Source organism: Pyrgilauda ruficollis, unplaced genomic scaffold (genome assembly GCF_017590135.1).
Source record: "Pyrgilauda ruficollis isolate IOZ18807 unplaced genomic scaffold, ASM1759013v1 scaffold57, whole genome shotgun sequence".
NCBI lineage: Eukaryota > Metazoa > Chordata > Aves > Passeriformes > Passeridae > Pyrgilauda > Pyrgilauda ruficollis.
Window position 1 is genome coordinate 6,081,124 of NW_024527377.1, and position 26,758 is coordinate 6,107,881.

General features: G+C 43.1%; 1 protein-coding gene across 6 annotated transcripts in view; it reads left to right on the top strand.

Annotated features, from left to right (window-relative positions):
* SGCD (sarcoglycan delta) overlaps positions 1 to 26,758 on the top strand; it is a 308,254-nt gene that overhangs the window by 129,700 nt on the left and 151,796 nt on the right. Inside the window, exon 4 of one of the 6 annotated variants that reach the window (XM_041482034.1) lies at positions 19 to 349. The exons of the other annotated variants lie outside the window; for them this stretch is intronic. The gene's annotated coding sequence lies outside the window, so the exon portion shown is untranslated. The remainder of the gene's footprint in view (positions 1 to 18; positions 350 to 26,758) is intronic. 6 annotated transcript variants of the gene reach the window in all.

The window sequence follows — 26,758 nt, forward strand, 5'->3', positions numbered from 1 at the left end:
TCCCCTTCTCTCTTGCAGGAAATCTGGTGCTGTGTTGAGGCAGTGCAGGTTGTGATGTGGGAATGTGTAATCTCCTTCATGGGAAGGAGCAGGCTTGTGTGGCATGGGCAGCTTTAAGAGAAGGAGGCTGCACACCTGGAAATGGAGCATCACTTCACCTTTGGTTGCTAAAGAAAGCTGATTCTCCTCTGCCTTGAGTAGTCAATTTACAAATTGAATGTAAAACAGCACTGCCTGGATCTTGCATTCTGTGCTGCTGTGGGCACCCTTCAGGGAGAAAGGAAGAGAGCTGGAAGCCCTTGGGGCTGGTTGGGGCTTTGGATCTGGAAGTCACAGGCCACTGGAGCAGGTGAGGTGTGCTGGTAGGATTCTGTGCCCTTGGTGCTTTGCTGTGTGCTGTAGACCTTTTGCTGAAGCTGATACTGCTCTGCTTTATATTCTACCATGCTGACTTGCTAAGGCTGATTTTGAACTCGTGCAGCTGGGAAGGGATGGGGAGGAAGGGGGGTTACAGTGGCAGGGCTGGGTGCTCCCCCTCCCTGTTCCCCAGCACATCACTCAGGCACAATCCCACTGACCCGTGTTCTCCCAGTTTCTCTCTCTGCGAGACCACAATGAGAAGGGATCAAGGGTTCAAGTAGGTCTCATGGAGCTGGAGAAGGAAAAGTGTAAGAAGCAGTGCAGGACCATGTGCATTTGGCACCAGGAGCAAGTGTGCAGGGAGTGGATGGATGGCAGTTCTGCCCTCAGCTCTACCGCGCACATGAGCTGCCAGAATGCCCAAACCTTTTCTTTGCTGATCTGCTCTGGGGTATCAGGAAAGTGCATTTCATTATGTACTTTCTTCTTTTAATGACTTTAATAATTATTGGGTAAGCTTTTAGGCTTAAGGAGTAGCTCACAGTGTGCTGTACTAAAGTCCATTGCATTCTTGATGTTGTAGCAGCCCAATAAGCTTTTAGGCTTAAGGAGTAGCTCCCAGAGAGGTGTGCTGTACTAAAGTCCATTGCATTCTTGATGTTGTAGCAGCCCAAGCTACAGTCACGCCTCAGGACAAGAATGTGCTCCAAACAGACCTTGAATGTTCAGGTTTCATGGAGGACACAGTCATACATATTTGTGAACCAACAGGAAGCTGCAGTGTGCCAACAGAAAAAAATAACATAGTGGAAAAACCAATCTGAGGTTGAGTATCTGTTTCTGGAACATATTTTCTGTGAATAAATTCCTGGCTTCTCTGTGCTTCAGATTTTCCATCTTACCAGGGGCACGCCCTCACCCTTACCTGGGATTTGGGGAGAAATAGTAATTTGCCAGATGTGAGGTAGTCAGGGGCCACTCTGGAGACACCAAAGAAAATCAGGCAGAGAAATCAGAGTGCCTTCTGTAGCAGTGCCTGCTGTCATGCTTGTTCTTCAGTTTGTATAAGGCAGAAGTGTCTGCAAAGCTTCCTTTTCTCTACCTAATGTAGCTTATAATTGTAGTACCAGTTGCTTCACATGGAGTAGGGTGCTGTTGTTTCAAACAACAGAATAAAACCCTATGAAATATTCTCCAAAGAAATGATGATATCCCTTGTTCCTTATTAGCAAAGATTTTGCCAAGAAATATGTGCCTGTAACAGGGAAGCAGATAAACATCCCCACTGTCACAGCATTAAAACATAATTGCCCTGGGGTATCTTGATTATCTCCAGCACAGCTGTCATGTTGCCCCTTTGAGAAAAATGAACTCACATCACATGCACAAACTTCAAAAGGTCTTTTTTGGGTTTTTTTTAGTAGAGACAGGCAAAATTATTTTCAAGCAGGCCCTGGTGTTTTTACCAAACTTGTTGGAATATTGCACTGAAGTGGGGACCTGTTGCTTCTACATCCCAAGTTAAATGATTGTTCAGGTTTCCTGTCACACTTGGGCATTATCACAGCAGGACTCCTGCCAGGATTCTGTACCTGCTGCCTACATATGTAAGAGTGTTATTTATTAGCTGTGGCTGGAACAGGGGCTCTGTGTTCCCAGGATGTAATCCTCTCTCCCACTGCAGGAAAGGTGCCCTCAGAGCCCTTGGTGCCTCCTCTTGTGGTCCCTGTGAAATGGGAGCAGTGATGTTCTTTCATATTGCTCCATCCTGGAACAATGAGTTGCTGCTGTTCAAAATGGGCCCATTTTCCAAGGAAAAAGAAAGGAAGTAATACAAGAACAGTAAAAAGAGATAATTTTCTGAGCTTTCAGCAAGTACGAACCTGCTTCCCCAATAACTGAATACAAATTTCCCTCTAATTGCGGGTGTTTTGAACCTATCTTGGTCCTTAGAATAGCCCCTGATTGGTAAGGAGGATTTTCCAAAGCGTTAATCACCCAGTTCCCTGTGGCTTTTGGCAGGAGTTTAGTGGCTGATTTCCCTTTGTGGCTTTTTTATTAATCTCTCCTTGGCCTCCTCTCCCAAGCAGACACAAGGGTTGCACATCAAACCACCTCTCCCAGTTCCAGGGTGGTGGATGTCCGTGGACAGCCCCAACGATGGCACAGCGTGGTTCTAAAGCTCAATGAGCCACTCTGGGCTGAGCAGGACTATTACACTTGAGCTCTTTCTTACTCTATGAGGAGGGAAAATGGCTTAATTTTAGATTCAGTTGTTATTCTGGGCTCCTATGAGAGTTAAAATGAGATTTTTACACTGGCCAAAATGATTGTGAAGGTGAACACTTCAGAATTTGGGAAATGCTTCAAAAGGCCGAGTATTTGGTCAAATAGAGGGCGTGCTGCTGGCAGGGGTGAGCTCAGGGCAGGTTTTCTTGCAGGATTTTCCTCTCACAGTCTGGTCCAGGGCTGATGGAGATGAGGGGATGGGATGGGCAGAGAGCCCAGTGTCTCACCTGGATCTGTACCTACCCAGCTTTTGGAGCCTGCTGGGCACAGCCTGAGCATTGCTCTCTTACCCTGCTGCAGTGGGAGATTGCAGATGGCAGAGATTTGGAGATATTGGTTTAGTTTGAAAACAAATCTCCTTCTCTCCTCCAGATAATTTCTGTTTATTTTTGAAGGGGGAAAAGCAATCAGGCAGCTAAAAACAGCATAGCCATGACAAGTTGGTGATGCCTGGCCTCTTCCAGAAGGCTTCCTTGTGTGTAGTACAAAGTGTTTCTGTTTGTGCAAATGAATTGCTAAAAAAAAAAAAAGCTCATAGCCTTTTGGAAGCCATGCTGAGACTGAAACTGCCAACGAGGGAAGGAGGAAAATATCCCCAAATGGCTGAAATGGTGCTGATGCCTCAGGTTTAGCTTTTCTATTTTTCAGATTATGTGCTGCTTTAGTGTTTGGGTCTGGGCTTCATATCAGGGGATGGTGAGCTCTCTGCACAGAGTAGGGAGACAAAACAATTCCTTCTCTAGCTGGGGACCAAGGACAAATGATCCAAATCTCAGGCCCAGGAGCAGAAGCAACGTGGGCTGAAGAGAGAAAAATGTGAAGGATGGGACTGCATGGGCTAAAGCTGTAATTGGACAATTAACTCCAATATGCAAATAAGAGCTCCTCCATAGCATTTCAAATTTTCCAAACTTCTTCCACGAGTAACAGGAACTGCAAATGTATTTGCTAGAGCTGGAGGTGTTTATCCTGGAGAAAGGGAGACTGAGGGAGAACCTTGCTGCTGCCAACACTGCCTGGAAGGAGACTGGGAGAGATTGGGGGCATCAGTCTGAACTAGGTATCAAGTGATGGGATGAGAGGAAATGGCCTCAGTTTGTACCAAGGGAGATTCAGGTTGGGATTTAGGAAAAATTCCTTCACCATAAGAGTTGTCAAGCACTGGAATGTGGTTGAGTCACCATCCTTGGAGGTATCTAAAAGCTGTGTAGATGTGGCACATGGTTTAGTGATGGATTCAGCATCCAGCACTGGGGTTGTTCAGCATAGCTCAGTATACCTGCTTTGAAGTAAACACAAATAACAGTGCAGTGTTGGGAGAAACACCTTGTGAAACCCCTTGAGTGATGTTCCAAGTGCTGGGAGCTTTAAAAATTCACCCTTTTTGATCTGCCAGCCCTGTGGCCAAGAATCCCATTTTTTTACATACTCCTAAATATGCCAAAGGAGTCAGCTCCCCTGTACAGAAAAATGTGGTTTTTAATACCAGTTTCAGTATCTTGCACAGAACCTGGTAATCAAGTGAGTTTGTTCCTTGGCTTTGCTCTCTCTGGGGAGTAGATTAAGATCATCAGGCATCTTTCACTGGCAGCCCAAAACAAGTTAAATACCTGTGTTGGAGGAGTGAGGCAAATGCAATTCCTGCCTTACATTGTGTGCCCCTATTGAAGCAGGTCACTGTCAATGAAAAACTCTCTCCCTAACCTTTAAAAATGGGTTTCTCTGTAATTCTGGTTCTGCTGAAGGGTAAAGCTGTGTACAGTAATTGAATCGCTGGGGCATGCAGACTGAAATTTTGTGGGATGAAATTACGGGGCTGTAATAGATTGTCTCTGTTTTCCCCGCTCTTCCCTCTGTTGTATCTTTTTTTCTCTGCTTCACCTTCTCTTATTTCTTGGTGTTGGAATTGGTATCGGAAAAGTTTTAAGTGTTTTAGTGAGGAAAGCTGAAATTGTGATTCAGGAAAATTTGGGTTTTCAACTTGTTTTGAACTCTTTACATCTTGGAGCCGTGGTCATTTCTGCTGGCTAAATTATGTTGAAGCAAACATCTTGTTTAAAAAACCAAACCAAAATTCTCAGTGGAGTAGGACACCTCTTACACACACTGCCAGAGAGCCCCTGAAGTGTAGGAGAGGAACGCTGAGATCCCTCTGTCACAGCAGGAGAGGGAGTTTTGGTTGCATTCAAATCCTTGAGACCTCCAAGCTGGGTCTGCAGACAGGACAAATTCACATTTGAAATTTGTGAGTAAGAATGTGCACATCTGCTTCTTCCTCTTCAGATTTTAAAACCATGTAAAAAAACATAACCATGGGCTTTTTTTCTCTGTGTGTTGTAACACAGAGGTTGTTCAGCTTCTTTTTTTAGAATGTGTTCCTTTCCTGATAAGATACCTGATTCCAGTGCCTCTCTCAGCAGGCAAAATTGCTTGTAGATTTTAGCTTTAATTCAGGAAAGTTTCTTGGAGCATCCAAGTAGTTGGGCCAGTAGCAGATACTGTCTCAGTCAGTTCTCTTTCTCCCCAAAGTATTGTAATGCCTTCTACATTTTTTTCAGCCATAACATATTCAAATCAGCTATGATTCTTGCTAAAATATCTGGGGATGTTGAGCAAATATATAACATATTGCATCTTTGAACAAAACTCTGCTTTGTTTTTCATTTTGCCTTTTCCCCCCCGTTTTTGTTTCAGCTGTTTGCTCATCTCTTTCCAAAGTCAAAAGCCAAAAACTCACCTCAACAGTGCCCCACCAGACCTACGCTGACCTAATTTCCAGGAAGCCCAGAATTAAATCCCCATTTATTCAGCAAGTGCTAAACCAACAGAATCTGCTTTCCAAATACCAGATCAATTGTGGATGTTGGAACAAGAGATTGAGTTTCATCAGGGTTTGTCTGGGTGAAATGAGAACCAGGTCTCAGACAAAGCTGTGCCTCCAACAGAGGTGAGAAAAACCCCCAGGGGACAATTCTTCAGAGCATCTGGTTAGGATTGCAAACAAAGCAACAGGCTTCTGATTTTTTTTTTCTTTTTAGGACAAAAGTATGCTATGCTTTGTGTTTGGAGGAGAGGTGGTTACACACACAAAAAAAGGAAAAGAATTAAAATAAATAATGCTGTGACCAAATTTCCCAACTACAGCAAACAATGTGTAAAAGCCCTGAACACTGAATAGTTATGTGGAGGAGGCAGAAGACAATCAGAGTTTGTTCCTTGACAGTACTTGCTGAACTACATCTCTGCTGACACTTTGGATTCTCAAAGCTCCTCTCTTCCACCTCCAGGCTCTGAGGGCTGTCCTGCCTCGTCCCTTTGGCCATTGCCCCACTTTGATCCATCCTTTCCAGAGCTGTCCTTTGCCGCCACTGGCAATAAATCCCCAGTGCACAAACCACACAGGTTTACACACAGCCCACTTTCAATTCCTTTTTAAAAAGCAAATTCAGCTGTGAGATCTTTTTTTTCCTCCAGTATTTGCTGGGAGTCTGCACTGGGATTTAGAAGTAGGGCTGAAAGTTTTAGATCCAGACGAGCAACTCTCCTTTCATTAGCTAATGCCTTTTATTTAGCAATAAATAAATAAATAAATTACAAATCCTTCCTTTTTGGTCTTTCTGCCTCATATGCCTGTGTCACAGCCTTTTTTCTATATAATTAATCAGCCCATATCTCTCACGCAGCTCTGCTTGTCAGCAGGGATTAAAGCCTGACAGTATTTAATCATCTTGTATTTCATAGAAAACTAACACTCTCCCTTTGCTTCCTCTTCCCTCCTTCCCCTTTCATTTCCTTCTCTTTTCTGGGTATGTAGCACAGTGTCTGCTCTGTCTAAAGTTTTTATACAGGGAGTGACAGGTATAAAATTCCTTTCTTGGTGTTTTTCTTCTGTGACCCATGTAATTCCCTCATGGGATCATTTGCTGTGACATTTTGGGTGTACTGTGACCTACCCTGTTAGCACAGAGGCTCACCACATGCTGAGGCTGTAGGAGTATGTATTGAATCATGTTTTACTGGTTTTTTTTTGGTCCCGCAGCAAATAGAGTAAAGCTGTGAGCCAAGTGGGCTGAATAACTAAACCAATTATTATTTCATGTTTCTGGGACGATTTAGCTGTTTGTTTTGAGTATATGTGAGCAGCTCGGACATTGACTTTGATTCATTTTATTAATTTAGGAATCTCATTAAGTTATGGATCTCAATGTTTGACCTACTCACAGAGATCCCCTTCAAGGGTAATCAAGGGGTGGAAATGGATCCTTCCTTTAGGCACAATACTTCTATTTCAAGGTATAAATCCCCATGGATAGATGACTCATCTCCTAGAAGGGCTTGTCTCCAGTGATGTTTAAATAACTTGTCCAAATAGAGATATTTTCGTTACAGATGTGGAGGGAGATAAGCTCCATTATGAGGTTTAAGTCTTTGCCACTGCCTCAGGAATTCTGTCCCGGGGTGGGAGGCTGAGGGAGCTGTCCATGGTCCCATTCCCTGGATTTGAGGCGTTCCAAGGGGCTCTGGTCTGGGTGCTGTGACACACAGAGGGATGAACCTGAGGGGTTGGCTCTCTGCAGAGAAAATGCTCTGTCTCCTTCTTCCCAGAGCATGGATTGCTAATTGCTCAGATTTAAAGCAATCACTCTCTTAATTTAATTAGACCCCCCTTTTGGCATGGATGATGTCAGATGTTACAAGGTCTGTAGATTGAAAGGATTGAATGTATTCTGTTTAATTTGAATTTGTAGGTTAAGTAGTGTTGACCCTGGGTAGCTTTGATATGGGAGACTCCCAAGAAATCCCAAGTACCATTAATGCAAGTGGCATTTTGCTTCCCCCACACCAAATATAATGCCACTGGAAAATGTTTGCTTTCTCCTGCTTTTCTGACATGGCTGTATTGATGGCTGAAAATTGGAAGAGGAAAGGAAAGGGAGAGAGAGACTTAAAACAGTTGAAAAAGCCAATTATTTTTATGTCCTAGGTAAATGTTTTCTTGCTGCAGAAGGAGGTTCTATTTATAACAGGGTTCAGGTGCTGAGAGAGGTCATAGGAGGTAGCAGGGTAAACCTTTGGCAGATGCTGTTGAGTCCTAGAATATTCTTTTTCCTAATTCAGTTAAGAAGACTTCACCTTCACTAATTCTTGATGTGTGAGGCAGCTTATTGTCTTTGGTCTCTTTTATAATCAAATGGTGGATGGAATGGTTGCTTACAGTTTTGACAACAAAAGTAGAAGAATAAATCACAATCATTGATGAGAATTAGGTGTTTTTCTTCATTGACTGAAGTGGTGAAGTGAAAACAAAAAAGAACAAACAGGTCAAAAGACAGTGAAGAATGTAATATTTGCTGGTTTTTTTCAGTTCTAACATGGGCAACTTCAGATCAGCAGACTGAAAATCCATACCTAAAAGCAGCCAGGTGGCTCTTAAATGGAATTTGCTTGTGCCAGAAATCTCAGGGACAAATGTTTGTTTTGTGTTGAATAGGCTGTCAAACTAATGATCAGAACAGATCTTTTTGGCCTCAAACATTTTATCAATACAGATTCTTCATTTTTCTTCCAAGACTGACTGAATGGATGTTTATATTTTATGGGAAACAGCAAAACCAGCAAGCTAAAGTAAAAGCCAACAACAGTACAAGAATTTGGGGCTTTTTTAAAGGGAGGATTTATGATGTTTAAGCCTTGATTTATTTTAAAAAAGAGAGCACAAGCAGTGGTTTTTAAGCACATTTGCCAGGGAAAAAGAGGTAGAAAACTGCAAAATAAAACTTAGGAAGTGATAAATGCAGACATCATTTAATGAAGAAAATTAATTCTACAAGCAGAGTGATACAGAAAGGAAACATCCGTTATTGAGGAAGGGGCATTGAGGCAGAGGACATTTGTCATCTCAAGTGACAATTAGATGAGCTCCAAAAAGAGCAGGGTAAAGGAGGTAAAAATATGCAAGGAAAGAAAATGAGGCGAGGAGAATTGAAGGAATACAGAGCAGACTTTTTCAGGTCTGTTGGCCTGATTTATGCTTTTACACCCTCCTTAGCATACAAACATCCCTGAAACGAAGAGCCTGTTTTGCTCTCATTACTGTACAGTCCCTGTGAGCACCACATCGGGTAAATCTGCTTGGCAGCAGCACTGAGAGCAGCTGGGGCTCTGAGCAAAAGGTGGTTCAGCAAGGGAGAGGTGACCCATTGGGGGTGCCTTGCTCCCTGCCTGCTTTCCAGAGGCTTGGGCAGGAGGCAGCAGCAGCCAGGTGAGGGATGAGCTCAGGGTTGTGCTCAAATCCGTGCTCTGCAGGGCAGAACCCTCTGCAAAGAGTCAAGCTCCACTCAGTACATTTGCCATGACTTGCCCTACTGAAAAAATTAAGCTCTGTTTCCTTCTGTGGAGAGCTGAGATAGAGGTGAGAAAATCCTGTTCTCTTGGGAGAAATTCCTCTTTACAAGTTATTTCTTCTCTGTGTCTCTGCATTTGGGTAATACAAGACCCCCCTTACACCCCATGGGTGTTGTTTCCACAGGGGTCTCAGGCCATTGGGTGTCATAACTTCTGCCCAAATATTCACATTTAGAGAAGAGAGGGCTTTATATTTTTGCTCTTAGTATTTTGCATTGGCAGAAGAAATTGGTGGTCTGGTTTGGAATAGAAGTGCTGACAAAATGGACGAGTTTTCTGTTGTTGGTGCAATTCAGATGATCCTGATGGTTTCTGTCATCAAGGGGCTCTTGTAATTCCCTCCCTTCCCATGGACTTAAGATGTCTTCTGTGTTCACTGCCAGGTCTCTTCCATTGCCAGAGCCCTTTTGACGCATTTTTCTATGGCTAATGTGAAAGGGTGGCCCACAGCAGAAACTTCCAGCAATCCCTTTGCACGGAGCTCCTCTTGTGGGGACCCTCTCATTTAGTCCATCCCAAGTTGGGCAGGATGTGCCAGCCTGGCTCTTGTTTCTGCAGTTCCTTTGGAAGAACATCTACCTGACAATCAAATGTGACACAGGTACTGGGATGTCATGGGGAAGGGGGACAGGGGGGCATCAGTACTCTCCAGGTGTGCACTCATGCCTCAGGCACCCAGTCCTGCACAAATTGAAAAGAAATCTTTAGCTACTCTATAGAAAAATCAGGCAGGGGCATCACCCATCAGGCTGTTTCAGCTTCTAGAAATTTAGTCTGTTTTGAAGATTTTATTGAGAGTTACAAGTGAAAGCAGATTCCTTCAAGATGAACAGCAGCTGTTTATGCATATTTTTTAGAGCTTGCTTCTTGTTCTTGGTGTGTTTGGGGTGGTTTTTTTAAGTGTTGTATGAGTAAACTGTCAGTGTTAATCTGTGTGTGACACCCTTTTAAGTGGCCAAGTGTGGCAGGAATTGAATGTTCTGCAGAAAAAGGGGCTGTTCAGTCCCAGGTCAAGTTGGGTTTTAAGCTCCAAAAGCTGAGTGATCTTGTGTCAAATACTGTGCCTGTGGTTTTGATCCAGCTTTCAGCAGTTCTGTACTTGTGATTAGTGCTGTAAAAGAGACAGGAAGGTGGAAAGTCCTGTGGTTTTAAAAGTCAAACTTGGCCCAACTCAACACGATTCATTTAGAGCCCTTGGGACTCAATTCTTACAAACATAAACTTCTCAGGACTGCAAGCCACGAACCTTCCTCTTCTTTTGGGATTAATAAACTTACAACTTTTGCATGTGAAATGCTAGAAAAGTGGAGTTATTATTTATGTGGTTCTTTGTCATTATTTTTTATTCTACCTGTCTTACTAAAAAAATAAGAACACAAACAAATAAAACCCACCAAAAATTGTTGCTTTAGGCACATTATGCAGTAGGAAATATTCAGTCTTGAAGTCAGCAGCTGCAAACTGTGATTGTCCTGTGTGGAATGGTTACAAGGAAGACCTGTGCTGAGGTGCTAGGCAGGAACAGCTTCAGTATTTTTGGCAAGTGGCAACTTCATGGTCTCTTTTCTGTCCAACAACTCTAAATAAAAGAGAATAATCTTTTTGAGCTGCTAGACTGGAGTTGGTCTCCTCTCTGCCATACACACCTGAGGCGAAGGTTCTGTGGTCTGTGGCTCTGCTGTTCCAATCCTGTTTATACATCATTTATTTCAAATTAGTGAGACTTAGCAGGAATCCAGAAATTTGCATCTGCTCCAGTGTCAGGGCCAGATAGGCAAAAAATGGAGCAAAGCCACCAGCACTACTAAGAATCTGGGTAGTATTGCTGAAATGCCACGGCTGCTTTCAGGGAATACCTTTGTTCCACTCTGTTAGCTGCACCAACCCTGTGGCCAGGCACACAGGAGGAGTGTGCTCAGAGGGGAGCTGCCTGTGGGCAGCAGGGAGGGTGTTTTCAGCCCTGGGAGTTGTTCCAGAGCTGTGCTGGGTTACAGACACCTCCTGAGGATCTGCCCACTGGCTCTGTGTCGTGCCAGGAGCTGCCTGAACAAGGCATTAATTATCCATTCCTGAGCATTCTTGGTTCCAATTAATTTACAAGCTTAATCTTTCAGTTTGGTTATGCAATTTGCTCCATGAAATATGGCTTGTGTTCTTTCTAGTAATGAAAACCCACAAATAATCCCCATGCCCTAAGTACCTCTCCCCATTATCTACCGCGTTCATAAGCGCTGCTTGCAGAATTATTTTGCCTGGTTAATGTTTGATTTTGTATTTATTCTAATTGCCGGTGTTGCTATTTTAGAAGTTGCCAGCCCATTGGTGGATGTTCTGGTTTAATCCTTTTTTGCCATCCCCTACAAGCTCCACTTTGCTTGTTTTACAAAGCCATTCTGAGTTCCTGTGCAGACACAACTGTTCACTGGGGCTGGCCCCTGCTTCCATATGGTGCACATTAATCACAATTCAGCTATCTAAACATAAACTTATATTTCATGCTGCATACGGTTGCCCAGCTGAGGCTGAATGAAAGATTTCATTTTTGTAAGTCGTTTAAACACACCTGAGACTCTGAACACAGTGTAACGTGGCTCTCTGTTTTATAGAACACATCAGTTTGCTAATTAAAAATCTGCTCTTATGGTTGATGCTCGTTTCTTTTTATGAAGCCCTGGAATGCTATTAAGTAGGTCTGGAATGGTGATGTGTGGTTTATTGTTTCTTCTTAAAGTTGTTTCCTGCCTATTTTGTCTGTGATTTCATTGTCTTGAAGAGTCACTCTTTGCTTTTCATTTATGGTTTTCATAGAGTAAATCTGCAGGTATTGTTTATAGTTGAAATGTTCTCAATTGTATATTTTCTGAACAGCTTGGATTTAATAGCTGGTTTATGTTTGGAATAAACAAGTGGAAAAAAAACCAAAGGGCCATGAATCAACTGAAGGAAAATAAAAACAGCCTTTAGACAAGTAAGTAACAAGGCTGTATACCTTTTAACCTAGAAAATTCATCAATTCTTTTGTCCATGTGTGTGCTCATGATTTTGCTTTGATTCATGTGTACTTCAGGGACTCTGGTGCTTACTCTAGGTGGGAACTATCAATAGAGCTATTATAACAAGACAGAAGAAACAGAGACAGCCTGTCTCAAATATTCAGCTCTTTGGGATTTTTTCTAAAATATTGCCAGTAGATAGGCTGCAGCATGTTACTCAGGCATAAAGTTAGCCAGATTTTATAAGAGCAGGGTTTAATATAAAATAACATCTTAGGCTGCAAAAGCAATATTTAATACTCATGTAGCAGGGAATGTGTGGTTACAGGGAAGGGAGAAACCCATAGGTCATTAGGTATCTTATATATAATTATTAATGAAGAACAGCTTAAGAATTTGACATATACAAATACAAAACTTATGATGTGTCTTTCTATACTGGTATGGTTTATAAGATTTCCTGTGACCAAGAGGGACTCCCACCTTTAGCAATTCTTAAGTGTAAGCACATGAAAAACCTAATTTTGATCAATGGTTTTTATGGCAAAATCCATAAAACAAAACAGACTCTTTATACAATTCAGAACAAATAATTTAGACTGCAAGCCCTGAAACAATTTCTGGTTAAGCTTGGCTGGAGGATGATGCAGTAACATGCAAAGTGGGCTTGTATAGCATTGGCATTTAAATATAATCATAAGAGTAGATGGTTGAGAGTCCAACAAGAGCCACAAGCAACTGAGTAAGCTGCTGGCAAGAGGAGCTGATGGGAAGGACTGCAGTGATTGCAAATGAGGCCTGACCAGGAGGTAATGTGATTAGTGTTCTCTAAGAGCAAAGTACGACGCAGAAATTAAATGAAGCCTGGAGTGAGGTGGAGGTGGGGGAGAAATCCCATAATTCCTCCAGTTTCATCTCATAAGAGCTATATCATTTCAGTTGTGCGTTGTTGGTGCTTTTTGGGTTTTTTTTCCCAAGCGTTGTGCTGAGGGTGTTTGAGAGTTATTGTGAGATTTGAAAGAATGCTGAGGTTTTGATCTTGTCACGACTGAGAGTCCTTTATAAATGTCAGAGTTGGTGCCTGAAAATCTGGGACGCTGCTTGGCTGCTTCTCTTCCGAGAGCTCGGCTAATGAGGCCACCAGAGAGCCACTGCTGAGCAGCCCGGGGTGGTGGCCCTGCTGCATCGAGCCTCTGGAGAGGGAGGAGGCACCTGATGTGTGATGGCCAACAAACTGCCAAGCCTAATTAATTAATTAATCGTAATGTCTGGCATTCCCACCACGGGAATGTTTTCGGGATGCACGGCAGTTGTGGTCACCTCGTTCTGTCCTGACTCTCGGGATGTGGGGACCATGTCTTGAGGTTTTGGTGGTGAGTCCTGCCTGCTGCACTCAGACTTCATCACAGCAGGCTGAGATAACCAGAGCAAGGCACCTGGAGGGGCCCTGTGGGCTCTGCAGCTGGGGCAGAAGCTCTGTTTGCCTCATCAAGGTTTTAATCCAAGTTAAGCCACAGAAGCAATGTGACACCAGCCCACATCTGACATCAGCAGTCACCAAAAATGTGAAGTGCCTAAATAGACAGGAGATGTGATAAGTTTTTCTGGACAACTTTTTTTTGATGTTTCATAAACATGCAGCTCTTTTAAGGCTCACTCAGGAGTTTGCTTTTTCAGGAGCAGTGATTAAAAATTTCCACAGTGTATTTGAGAGGAACAGGAGGGTTGTTACAGAAGATCCCACCAGCTGCCACTCACATGCCTGAATAACTGATTTGCACTGGAGTCTGGCAAAATTGCTTTTTTGAAGATACTGAACTAGAATAGTAACTTTCTCCTGGTGTACCAGGAATTTATATATGTAGGCATATACTGATGACATGTTTCTTCCCTCCAAACTACAGCTGTGAAAGGGCCAAGGAGTTTCCTGGTTCAGCAGGACACAGAGGCCCAAGTTGGCACACAAATAATTTCCTTGAGTTCAAGAAAAGTTCACATGTGCTTTAATTTATCTGCTTAAAAGGTTTTGGGCTGAGCTGTGGTCAATGATGACACCAGTGTCCTGCAGACTTGTTCCTCCTCAAACCTCTGCCAACATCTGTCTCTGCTGATCCTGAGAAGCTCAGAAGAAAAATCCTGTGTCTGAAGGGAGCATAAAGGATCCTTGACAGCAATTCAGATGCACAGATTAGGAAACCACTTTTCTAAAGCCCTAGGATGCCACTTTTCACTGCCTGGAAATTGGGTGCTTATGTTCTTCACGGATTTTGGAAATGGCAGGTGTCAAGCAGAAACTGTGTTGGTGCTGTAGTAGAAAACTCTGTTACTAAAATGTATTTTCCCCAGGAGAAAACAGGACTTTCCTTAGTGCCTGCTGTGCAGGGCATAGGTGTGGTTTAGACAGGAGGTTCACTCTAGGAAACAGCAGCACAAATGGGTTTGTGTCTCACAAGTATCACCTTTTAAATGTGACAGTGTGAATGGCCAGGTAACTCTTGGTAAATCTACTAGAACATCTGGAGACCTCACTGTAAGACAAGAATGTGTAAATACCAGTGAGTTGTGTATAATACAGCAAGAATATTTCTACTGAATAATAATGATAATATAATTTTAATAATAAGAATTTTATTATTACTCATAAATAATAAGACATTCCTCTGGCCCAGCCTGCTTGATCTGTACTCTCTTGCTTCAGGTAAATCAGCTTGAGCTGAAGTACACATGCAGGACTTTCTATATTCTGTCCTGCTTTGTAAAATTAATTATCTGGCTGGTTGATCAATTAAATGGTGATGCATGGAGTTTCATGACTGTTGATTTGGAGCACTTTAACTTTAACATCCATTTTGAGGTGTCATTTATTGTAGGATCTCTGAGCATTCAGGCCTCACCTGGGATCTGTCTGCTGGTCTGTGCTGGGCAGGTTTGTTCAGTTTTTTGGGGACTGGAAAATAAAGCCATGGTAGTTGGACAGCAGCAGCCCTATTAAACCATTGAGATCTGATGTTGTAACTCTGGAATCCCCAGAGGATCAGGAATCTGGGGAGAAGAATGGGATTCAATCATTCTGGCACGAGCTCTTGTGTCTCTCATGGTAAAGCAGCACACAAACAATGATTTGGAATTTGTTTCCACTACAAAATGGATCCTTGATCCCAAGGCAATAAACAGTAAAAAGGCAAGCAGCAGTGAATCAAATACAGAAGCTCATGCGAAAACAAAACCTGAGATTTCTATTGGGAATTTTGTGTGGCTTTTCAGCAGCAGAATCTGGAATGCATCAAACACTTGCAGTATGATATTTTTAACAATTAGAAGTCCAAATATGTGCAATTAGCAACAGTAGGACTTCTGTCAGGAATGACTGCACCAAGTTTAATTTAATGTACTCAGCCTTGTAATTGTTTTTTTTAATCTTGCTGTGCCAATGACAACATTTTTTTGCTTTGTAGTTTTTATGTTTTATATCCTCCACAAATCACACATTTAAGACAGTTTTGTTTTGCAACATCTCTGAAATGCTGGCTTATTAGCAAGCCAGTCCATGCCAGATTATTTTAATATTGATAGACCGTATCAGCAGTTGAGTTTAAGATTCGTTCCTCGTGCTGTTTTGTTAAGGTTTAGTGGGACTAAATCACAAAACATTGCTTTGCTTGGAAATTGAATTGAAAAGATCCATCTACAGTAGGATTACTTGTTTAGAGAAAGCTGCTCTTGCATTCTGAAGATTTTGGTGGTTTTTACTTGGAGTTTGGGTGCCTGAACAATACCAGGCAAATTTGAAGTGCCTCAGTGCTCTAGCACTGTGCTGAACTGGGATCTTGCTTACAAAGGATATTTTCATCTCCACTTCCCTAAGCTGTCTTTGTCATAAAAAAAACCCAAAAAAACAGGAGATAGGAAAGCAAACTTGAATTTAGAGTTGTATGTGACGTTAATTTTCTATGCAATATAACCATGAGCTGCTAGACCTGCTGGTGACAAATGATGCTGGTGCCTATGTGTTCTTACTCAATCTTTTGAGGCTGCACGTGATTTTAAGGATCAGTCCTGCAAAGAGGGGTGTTTTCTGTTTCATTTTTTACTTGGTTTGCACTGAAACACTTGCATGTGCGTTCAGGATATTGCTTATTTCATTCTGGCATTTTTAATGTGAAACTTGCCAGATTTTTATCCTGGGCTTGATGGATGATTACCTGTGGGGTGTGTACAGCCAGTGTGCCAGGGTTTTGTGTGGGGTGCTGGAAGTGCCTTAAAGCCTCGTGCTCCTGGACCTGCAGCAGCTTCTGCTCCCCTGCAGGGAATTACAGAAGGTAAGTAGGGAAAACAAGGCTTCTGTCAGGATTTCTGAATGCAATCCCTTGGTCTGCACTTCCTTTGGAAATTTTGTAGGGTTTTGCCAGGCAAATCAGGTTGATCACTACTGACTGTGACTGCTTTTGTAGAGCAGATTACAGGGTATTTCAGCGTGTAGCATGTTACAGTGCTTGAAGTTAGCTGGGTAATGATCTGCATAATCTCATATATACGCCTTTAGCAGACACACAGCTGTACACCTTTAGCTTGAGTTGCTTAGTACATAACTCTCTGTATCCTCAGTCATTAAAATATGAAAATTCAGTGTGATAAAAAATTCAGTAACTCCTGGAGCCTGGAATAAGAAGAATTATTGTTGGACATACCTTGCGGGCTGTGGTTCAGATTTTAGGAGAAGTCTGGCTCATTGTCTTTCGTGCTGTATGTCAGACCTGTGACATTAATCTTTATGTCTCCTGGCAAGTATTTCACATTCCAAAAGGCTTACATGCCTGGGGGCAAAAAAAGAACCAGGAAAAAAGACAATTTCAGTGACACAGGTTAAACTAATAGAGAGTAAGGCTTAGAGAAGGTGTGGAAGTGTTTACACTTCTGTGTGGCAGTGATTCCTGCCTGGACTGTGGCCCATTGGATCAATATTGCTGTTCTTCAGCAGATTTCCCCTCCCAGCCCTGTGCACACCCAAGTGCTGAGTTCCTCTGCACATCCCTTCTTGTGACTGGGACAGCTCAGACTTTCATCCTTCTGGATGGAAATGAAACTCCCAACATTCCCACTTGCTGTGTTTCATCCCCACTGGCTGTTCATACCCTTAGGTATTGTGGAAAATCCCTGGTTGCAAACTGGTCATCCAGGGGCAACAAACCTGGCTGAGGTTCTGCTCCTTCCTGCAGCTTTGCTGGAGATGCAGCTGAGATGGCCAAAATCCTACCTGACCTTGCCTGCAAAGAACTTGAACCTTGCTCCCCTGGTCTTGAAGGTTCTCTAAAACTCTTGGGGATTTTATATTCTTTTCTCATGGAGTAATTTTCTGTGCTCCTTAATTTTCCCTTAAAGCAGCCAGGGAAATGTTCTTCTTTGGAGCAGTGAATTTATCCCCTTCTCCTGATCTGGTAACTGCCCACTGTGGGTCTTCTTTGTGGATGGAGGAATCCACATCTGCACTGAGAAATCCAAATCACTGTGTTTGGCCTATGGCTGGAGGTGTATTTGGAAGGCTCATCTTGAACACCAGAAACTGTTATGTTTAGGTGTGCTGCGTGTCAGTGGGAGAAGCTTTGTTAAATCTTTAGGAGATGATTTTCCCAGCTGGGCTTTTAAATGCAAGGTTTTCTTGCATTTTTGGCAAAAGAAAAATGTTTTTTGTCAAAGAAAAATGAGGCTTGTGGTCTCATTTTGAGTTCTAAAACAGAGATGTGCTCATGAACATTCCATGACATAGACAGTGACCAATTTCTTCAATGTATGTTGACTTTATTCTGCCGTTGTTAATGGAGAGAATTTTTTAAGGCAAAGTGAGAGTGTGTGTTTTGAGTGATTGTATCCAGCAGTGGTATTGGCTCTCAGGAGGCAGGAAGAAATTCCCAAACCATCTGATATTCTGGTACCTGCTGGTATGTAGCTGTTACCTGTTAGTTACTGAGTGTCACTGCAGCAGGGTGCAGGACCCTCAGTCTTCAATGCCTGGACATAAAAAAGTCTCCAAGAAACACAGACTGCACTTTTTCTAAGCTGTAGGTCCATCCCCCTAGTGTGTATTTCTGTGTGAATTATAATCAAACTCTAAGAACTGGCCAGTGTTTTGCTACCTTCTGCTGACAGCTTTTGGCTTTTTTGGAAATATTTTAGCTTGGCACATAGTGTAGCTGTCGCTGAGATTCAGAGCCTTTGGAAGCAGAGCTTTCCCTCGTATTTGTTATTTGCTTAGCAGAGCTTTGACTTTATGGCTATGTATTTCAGAATCTTTTATGCAGGGGAATCATTTATATTTCAGAGATATGGGAAGGCACCTTGGGGCTTGCTACAAGTCTTGTTTTTTAACCTTAGCCCAGTGTGATATCCTCTCTAAAGAATATTCTCACGTAATCCTGCAGGGAAGGATAAAGGTAACACCGTTGCCTGGCATTAAATCTGTAAATCAGAAGTGTATAATGACAAGTCTGAGAAATGTTCTAAAAATAATAACAAGACAGGCTTGTTTCTGAACAGTAACTGCCATTAAACTTTGAATTCTGACTTCCATCCAAAATCTGTACCCACAGCCCTCAGCTGTGTGTCAAAGGGCTGTTTGCTAGTTTTGTACTTCAGAGGAGCTGACTTAACTTTATGTGCTGGTCCAGATGTGACTCCCCCTGGGGGTATTCCTTGGCCAGGCTGTAGAAAGATGTTTCTGAGACCCCAGAGAGAAATACAAAGCTGAAAACCTGGCCAACACTGCCTCAGGGGCATTCCTTTCCCTGAGAGAAAATCTGGGAGTGAGAAGGGACAATGGCTAATTTTGTATGACTGAGAGCAGGAGGGTGACATTTTTACAAGCAGGAAAGTTTGATAGAACCTGAGCTGCTTCTTAAGCCCAGCTTGCATGGATAAGTGTGGTTGTGAAGTGATTACAGTGAGGATTTCTGGGGGAAAGCTCAGCAATGAGGATTTCCCAAGGATTTTGGAAGCTCTGTGTATAGTTCTGATTTCCTTCTGGAGGTTTTGTCGGAGACTGTATCGCCTTGATGGACATTTTTGGGATACAGGAGGCCCATCTCCATCCAGGACAGGCTCACCTGGGCCTCAGCAGGGCAATTATGGTGGAAACTTTCTTCCCTGGTGTAGCTTTCTTCCCTGGGTGCTGGAGAGTGGGGCAGGGGACCTTTTCCGGTGAAGAGGTGTGGACTGCACATGCCATTATACTTCAAGGTCGTGCCATTTGTCTAGCAGGAAGGGACATAAATGCCTAATTTATGATCTCATTACTGGTGCTTGATTCACATTGGCATTCATGGGCTCTGAGAAGAAAATGTTTGCATTTAAATCTTCTGCGAGATTTGAAATTAAAGATATGTGAAATGTTCTGAGAATCCCTTAAAGACATAAGGGTGAATCATACATTAAAATAAAGATCCTGAACTGCTGACATGGAGAGTAGATGCTCTTTTCAAGGCACTGTGGCTTCTCCTGACCCTGCTGTGCAATGCAAAACCAGCCCAAAGCAGTGCATTCCCTGGTAGCTCTGATAGACAGCACTCAGTCCTGCTGCAAGGCAGGAACCCCACGAAAACTCAGGGCACAGACACACTCAGGACTAGGTGTGGGCTGTGGAGGGTGGTTTATTCAGGGATTCTGGCAGTCAGAAGGGTGGAAAGGTGAGGGTAACACCTGCTTCAAACCTCCATAATCTGGTGAGGGGGTTCAGTGTGAACAGATGTGGTTTGTACCTAGAAACCTGCCTGGGAGTGGTGGCATGAAGCCTCTCAATGTCAGATGAGGAGTTACACACAATCCCATCTTGCTTTTTTCCTCTTTGACATAAGTGTTGAAGATTTCCAAGCTTGGAAAATTGGCCATTCTGAGGATAAGAAAGCAAGAAAATAATCAAAGCAGATGCTGGACATGATGATAGCATAGTATGATCCTAACAAATCAGTGCTAAATAAAGTGAGAACTTTGACTGCTCTGGGAGGAGAGCTGCCCCAGCAAGCCTCAAAGGCAGGCTGACTCATTTAACCATGAGCCTAATCAACTGGCTCCTTCTAATTATCATGAAGGAGTGACTGTGTAAAACCTGCTTTTTTCATATGTATCCCTCTCTTTTGGCAACTTCTCTCTAGTGCCTGGTGAACTAAAACCAGGAGGCCAGGCTGGCTGGTTGGGACAGTCCACGCCACCCCCTTTAGCCCATATATGCTTAATTTTCACGTCAGCATAATTAGGAGGTGGCTACAAATATTGGGTTGAATGTATTCCTCTGGGAAACTGGGTAGAAAACACGGAGTTTTGAGCAACTTCCCTCCATGCTTCAGGAGAGGCTTGCTGACAGAACAGCTCATGGCATGGATATTTTATTTGCCATCCAGAGCTGATGATTCACAGGTTTCTCTCTTCCCATTCCCTTTTGCTTGGCAGACCCTGGATGTCCTGCTGACAACTTCAGCCAACAGCTCAACCCTGAGCTCTTGCCTGTCCTTCAGAGCCCTCCCAGCTGCCTCCTTTCCCCGTGGATGTTGACAGCTCCAGCAGCACGCCGTGTCCCACGGGCTCACGGCAGTGCTGTCACTTCACTCTCCTCCCTCTGAGAGCTTTTGTGAAACGCTTGTGCTTATTTGTGCATCTCTGAGTGTACCTTCTCTCCTGGGCTTCTGCCACAGACACAAACTCCAGCACCCACCTCTGTGGCTTTCCTGACTCTGCGTTGTCTCTCCACGTGTGAAGTTGGGAGGATCCACCCCAACCTGTATTTCCCTCCCCTTTCCACATTTCTCCACACCATGAGCTGGTGCTGGGTAAGGGGACAAACAGGCAGTAAGGCAAAAGGAAACTGATTTTAATTTCAGAAGACCACAGTACTCTTGTTGTTACTCCCAGAGGAGCACAGGCTTTTGTATTAATCCAAACATGGGATTTCCTGGGTTCTTCATGCTTTTGTTTGACTTCAGTGACAGACACTGCTAAATTGGTGGAGGTTTTTAGCAGAATATGGGAGACAGGGAAATGTGAGTTGCTCTAAGTTTGTCCTGAAGTTCACAAATGGATATTGCTGCCTGCTGGTGGGGGGGCTTGAAGGGTTTGTGTGAATGAATCAATTAATTTTTGAGATACTTAAGTAAAAAATTATATAAAAAATCAACTGGGAATATTTCTGCCTTCAATTACACACATAAAACATATTCAAATAGCCGTAGCATTTTCAGTTCAAATCCTACCTTATTCCTACAGCCTTAGGCCACCATATTTATGTCAAGGATTTCCCACAGAGACATGTGCAGTGCTCAGTGTAATGTCTGCAGAGAAAGTGCAGTTTCTGAGGTGCATTTATTTGCTACTCATGGTCAACCATAATTTGCATAACGACATCCATATTAAACTCTAGCATGAGTTTGCATTAGTTAGCCGGTGTTGTTTATTTAGAAGTATCTAAATACATTTTTTTTATATACATGAGAGACAGAGAAATCAGCTTTTTATGTTTCCTAGGGTTGCCAGGGTAGCAGTAGTAAAATACAGCAAATCAACAGTGAAATCTGCAAGAATGAATACAGACTATGCCCAGAGGCTATGGAAGGCACCAAGACATATTTCAGGCTTTATCAGGAATGAGGCAAACACTTGCACGGCCCTGAAAGAGCTTCTGGCTTTGCAGTGAACTGCCACAGAATGGTGTAATTAAAAGTTACATTCCGTTTGAGCCTTGTCTCACACTCAGTAATCAAACACCGTAATCAGAAGGAATTATTGCATTTGTATTCTGCCATCCTCTGAAAAAGAGGCATTGCTTGGCTTATAGCCTGGGCTTGATTTATTAGGTCTAAGTTCAGAGGCTGGCACAAGAAGTGAGTCAGATTCCTGCAGAACCTGTTGCACACAGGCACTGGTGCATGTTGGTTTTGGTTTGGTTTTTTTTGTTTTGGTTTTTTTTTTTTCTCATTGCTTAGAACAAAACTCCAGGTTGTTTTTTAAAGCTGCTTGGAGCGTGCAGACAAGATGAAGGTTAAGCTGAGAAGGGTTGATCAGGACATGGACATGCACAGGTCACTGAGGTTGGCAGCTCCAGCTCTGATGTGACCTCCAGGTGCTGTGGATAAAACCACAGGATTAGTAACAAGGCACACACTGAGCTGTCTCCTCTGACAAGACAGAGAAGGGGAAAAAGAATTTCTATTCAGAGTATCAAAATCAACCCTTGAAGCATAGCATTGCTTGTTGATTGCAAATAATGGAGCTGCAAAAATGATTTCTGCACAGGAATCCACTGTTTGGCTTTGCTGCAAACTATTTTCTCTGCCCATTTCAGTACAAAGCTGGGATGTGATGACCATGAATTATTTTGTTTGGTGTAGGTAGGAGTTTCCTGAAAAAATGGGAAAGCAGAAATAGAAATCCAAAGCTAACATTTTTTACGTCAAAATTATGCTTATAAGAGAAAGTAAATTGTGCATAACCCAGCAAACTTTTAGGATATCTGGTAAAGCAGCAGTCCAGCTCTGTCCTTTCTGAAGGACACACTGTGGCATGCACTGGCATTCATCAGAATGCAGAAATGGCCAGGAAGATGTAGGCAGTAGTGTGTTTCCAAGTGTTTGTTCAATAGATGTGAGACATTCAAATTAAAATAAACCATTCAAAAAAGTGGCAAATGTGCTGCAACTGTTGGAAATGTGTGAGTCTGCAGTAGGCACAACAAACAGTTGGCAGAATAAACAGTGTCAGGCTGTGGCTGATGATTTTGTGATTAACAGCTGCCAGTTGTTTGAACAAAGATCCTTTTTCCACCAAAGTCTTGCCAATCCTTTGGGGAGGGCTTTCTTACTTGGTTCTGAATTTACCTTTCAGCCTGATTTCTGTTCAAAACAGTCTGCAGAGCTGAATTTAGATACCAAAGGCTAAAACTGTAGGTCAGAACCAAAGATCTGGGACTCCAGTGGGGAAGAGGGAGTTTCTGAAGAGGATTGGGAACCTTCTTGGGTTGTCTCTCCATGATCCTCCTCACACCCAACCACAACCTGTGTCCCAGCTCCAGGAGCAGAGATGTGCATCTGCAGCCCCCTCTCTGATCAGATTAGCACAGGTTAATGATCTCCAGCCTCTCAACACAGCAGCCTCCTGACTTCTGGTGGCTCCAGCTGCTTCACTGGTGCCTCTTTTCTTTTATTCTTTGTCACATTACCCTGCCTGGCTTGTCAAGTTGAAGCTACATGAGCCCCTCTGAGGAGGTACAGAGTAAACTTATTGGATGCTCTGCCCAGGGGCTGTGATTTATTTGTCCCTGTGTGTTTATTAAATGGAAAATTGCCTCGCTTTTCTCACCATGTACAATGCCCACATACTTAGTTTCCTGCCAACATTTCAAATGCTGGGACTTGGCAAGCACACCCAGCTTCTTAAAATGTAGGCCTTGGAGGCAAAAGTTTTTTGAAACTAACAGGTGCCTCTGAACTTTGATTTAAACTTGTAACTGTCACCAGGGTTTTGACAGATGGGTAATGAAAGATCAAGACAAATGCTGGTAGGAGTCTTTTGAGATGTGCTGCTATTAGCATTTGCTCTGAGCACATTTTAAAGGGAACATAAGACTAACAATTTAATGTCTGTTAGTCATCTCACACTGGAGAGCTCCTGCCAGAGAAGGTGAAATGTCTAACTTCGAATTGATGGCAGGGGATTGGTAATAAAGAAGAGGCAAAGGGAGGCACCAAAACACCAGCTGTAACCGTGTGCCAGGAAAAGGATAGAAACAGAGACAGATAAGTCTGAGTTCTCAGATTTGGGGCTATGTCAGTCAAAACCAAGTTTCACAGGGTATGGGCTGGGAAAAAACACCTGTAATGAGGTCTCTGCTGGATGTGGTGTTAGCTGGAGATGCTTGGGACACAGTGGAGGAAATAAGATGTTCCTTAGAGTGACTGTTAAAGTTGTCAGTGGAGAGTGGTACAGAACAATGCAGATAAGCTTCTTAAGCCACCCCTGGATTGCAGCTTAGTGGTACCTCTGCTTACCCTGGATCTGGCTTTTTACATATTCTTTAATATAATACCTGTACAAGGGCTCAGAGTGTGATATTTTATCATGCTCTGGTAGCCCCATGTTCCGTAAGTAATGACGTGCCGGTGGAGTCAGAGGGATTGTCTTTTGAGGAGGGAGTCACTCCACACAACCCACCCTCCTCTGCTGCTGGATTTCATTGCATTTCCCTTGCACAGCACTGAGATGTCTCATAAGCTGCTAAACTGCAGCCCTAAACAAGCCAAGTAATTCCTTTTTGTGCCACCTGTGTGTGTCACCGATAAGGCAAATCCCCGTGTGCCAGACGAGGGAGGGAGCGAGCCAGGGGATTGATGCTCTGCAGGGCTCTGCTTCCTCCCCTTCCAAAACCTGCACTGCCCTTTTTCACCCAGAGAAAGGAAAGAAAGGGACAGGGGGACTGTGCTGAATTGTGTGATCCTCCTCTCCAAAGCCTGCCAGGGACCTGCTGGAAAACCCTGAGGAGGAGAAGGCTCAAAGCAGCACCAGCTGCTGCTGGGGGGATGTGTGGGGCTCCTCAGTCCCCAGGAGAGCACTGAATCCCCTTTTTCCCTTCCGTGTGTCTCTAGAAGGATCCAAAACAATGGCAAATTCCACCACAATAACTTTGCAAAAGACACAGGCTTTTTTTTTTTCCAGTTCCCTCCTTCTTCAGTGTTTCCTGGCATCTATCAGTGTGTTTTCTAATGCTGTGTCTGTCATAAAATAACAGATCAGGGTGTGAAAACCTTCAGAGCCTGGGAGAAGTGTTGGAGGTCACAGGGTCCTCTCTTCAGGGCTATCACCATAATTCAGAGCCAGTGACACCCACAGATTAATTGCCCTTTTATTGATTCTGAATTGATTTCCTTAATTAAGGAGAGTGCCACTTGCTTGCATGATTGCTCTTTTTTCATTTTCAAATTATTAAACCAAAAGCTTGGAAGTGAAATCCTTTGCTGTGTATAAACTCTTCCCTGGAAAACATTCTGCTGTGTTTAACAGACTTCCCTGCCTAAAGTTTTTATTTCCTTACTCAGTTTAGATTAATTGGTGTGATTATTTTGATATAAAGTGCACTGGGACGACTGCAGCTTCTGGGGTTGTTGAAGCAGCAAGGGGCCCTGTCTTTGTGGGATATTGTGATAGAGATGCTTTCCTCAGAGGAACCAAAATAACTGGAAACTTGGAGAAAAATGTTCCCTTTTCACACAGCTTGTCAATATGTTAAGTGCTCTGGAGACAGTGCTTTTGTGCTTCTGTGGACATTAAATCCTGTACATTTCCTGGGCCATGACAGTCCTGGTTTCAAATGTTTTAAGCATTGATTGTGCTCAGGGTGATGAACCCAGTGGTACAAACTCAGCTGAGGGGATAATGGTGGTTCTAGAAGGAAGAGGGTGAAGTAGTTTTCTGGAATACCAGCCTTTGGTCCTTCCCTCAGACTGTTCTTTGCAAAGAGGCTTAAAACATAAAGCAAACACTGAGATTTTGGAACGGGAAGATGGAAGCTGTAGTTAAAAATTTGAAAATTCCCATGTAATTTTTGCTGGTTCTTCCCACCAGATGTGAGGTGGTGGCAGTTTGGGTTGATTCTCATGTGGGATTTTCCTCTTTTTCCACTTGACCAAGCCCACAAGGAAATAGGTTATGCTGAAGGGAATGATGTTGGTTCTCAGGCTGCAAGGCTGATGGGGATTTTGTTCCTTTGAAAGGTTTCGAACAAATTGGAGTTGGAGGGGGAAAAGCCACAGGAATATTCTCCAGATGCTCTCACTGACATCCCCCATGCAACAGCAGCAAAGTCAAAAAACTGTAGTTCTGGCAGGGTGGAGGGGGAGTTCTCTGGGGAGAAGTTGAGATCTGGGGTAAATGTCGAGCTCTGTGAAGCTGCTCTTCAGGAAAGCAAGAAAAAAAAATGGGAAAACCAAGAAAAAAGTCTGTCATTGCCATCTGCTCCTGGCATCTCTGAGCACACAGTACCCCCAGAACCTCCAGCTCACATGGAAAAAGATTTTTCTTTTGCTTCCCTTCTCTCTTCACCCTGCTGCTGCTGGCATTCCCCTGCCTCTCATTGCTGGATCTTCCATGAGCTCCAGCTCCTCAGTACAAATAATTGCTATGGGAGGAGCAGGGTGCAGGGTAAAGCTGTCCAGGGTCACCTCCCAATGCACTGTGGCTGCCTTAGAGACTGTAACTCAGGAGAATAACTGGTGGTTCTGTAAGATGACACAGAGCAGGTTGGATGTCCTGGTTAACTGGGAAGTTTTAGGAAAGCCATCACTGCAGGTGATGTGGAATTGGGTGGTTTTTTGCTCTTCCCATCTGCAGGATTTAACATGAGAGCAGTGATTTACTCTCTAGGGACAGATCAGGTGCAATCCCTGCTGCTTACTCTTTGTCAGAAGCAAAGCATAATATTGCTGCTTTGAAAGTGAAAAGTATCTCTCAAATGTCTTATTCATTTTTAAGAGATAAATACTGGAGCTGAAGAAATAATCATAGTGCAAATATTTTCAAATATATTTCTATACATAATAGCTTTCTGAGTGTGTATATACACATGTTCTCCACAGTAAATATATATTCTAGTTACAATTAATTTGTATAGTCATAATGGAGCTATTGTGGTTATAGGTGATTTGCTTCTTTAATGGTTTGAGTTCTAATAGGGTAAGAAAACC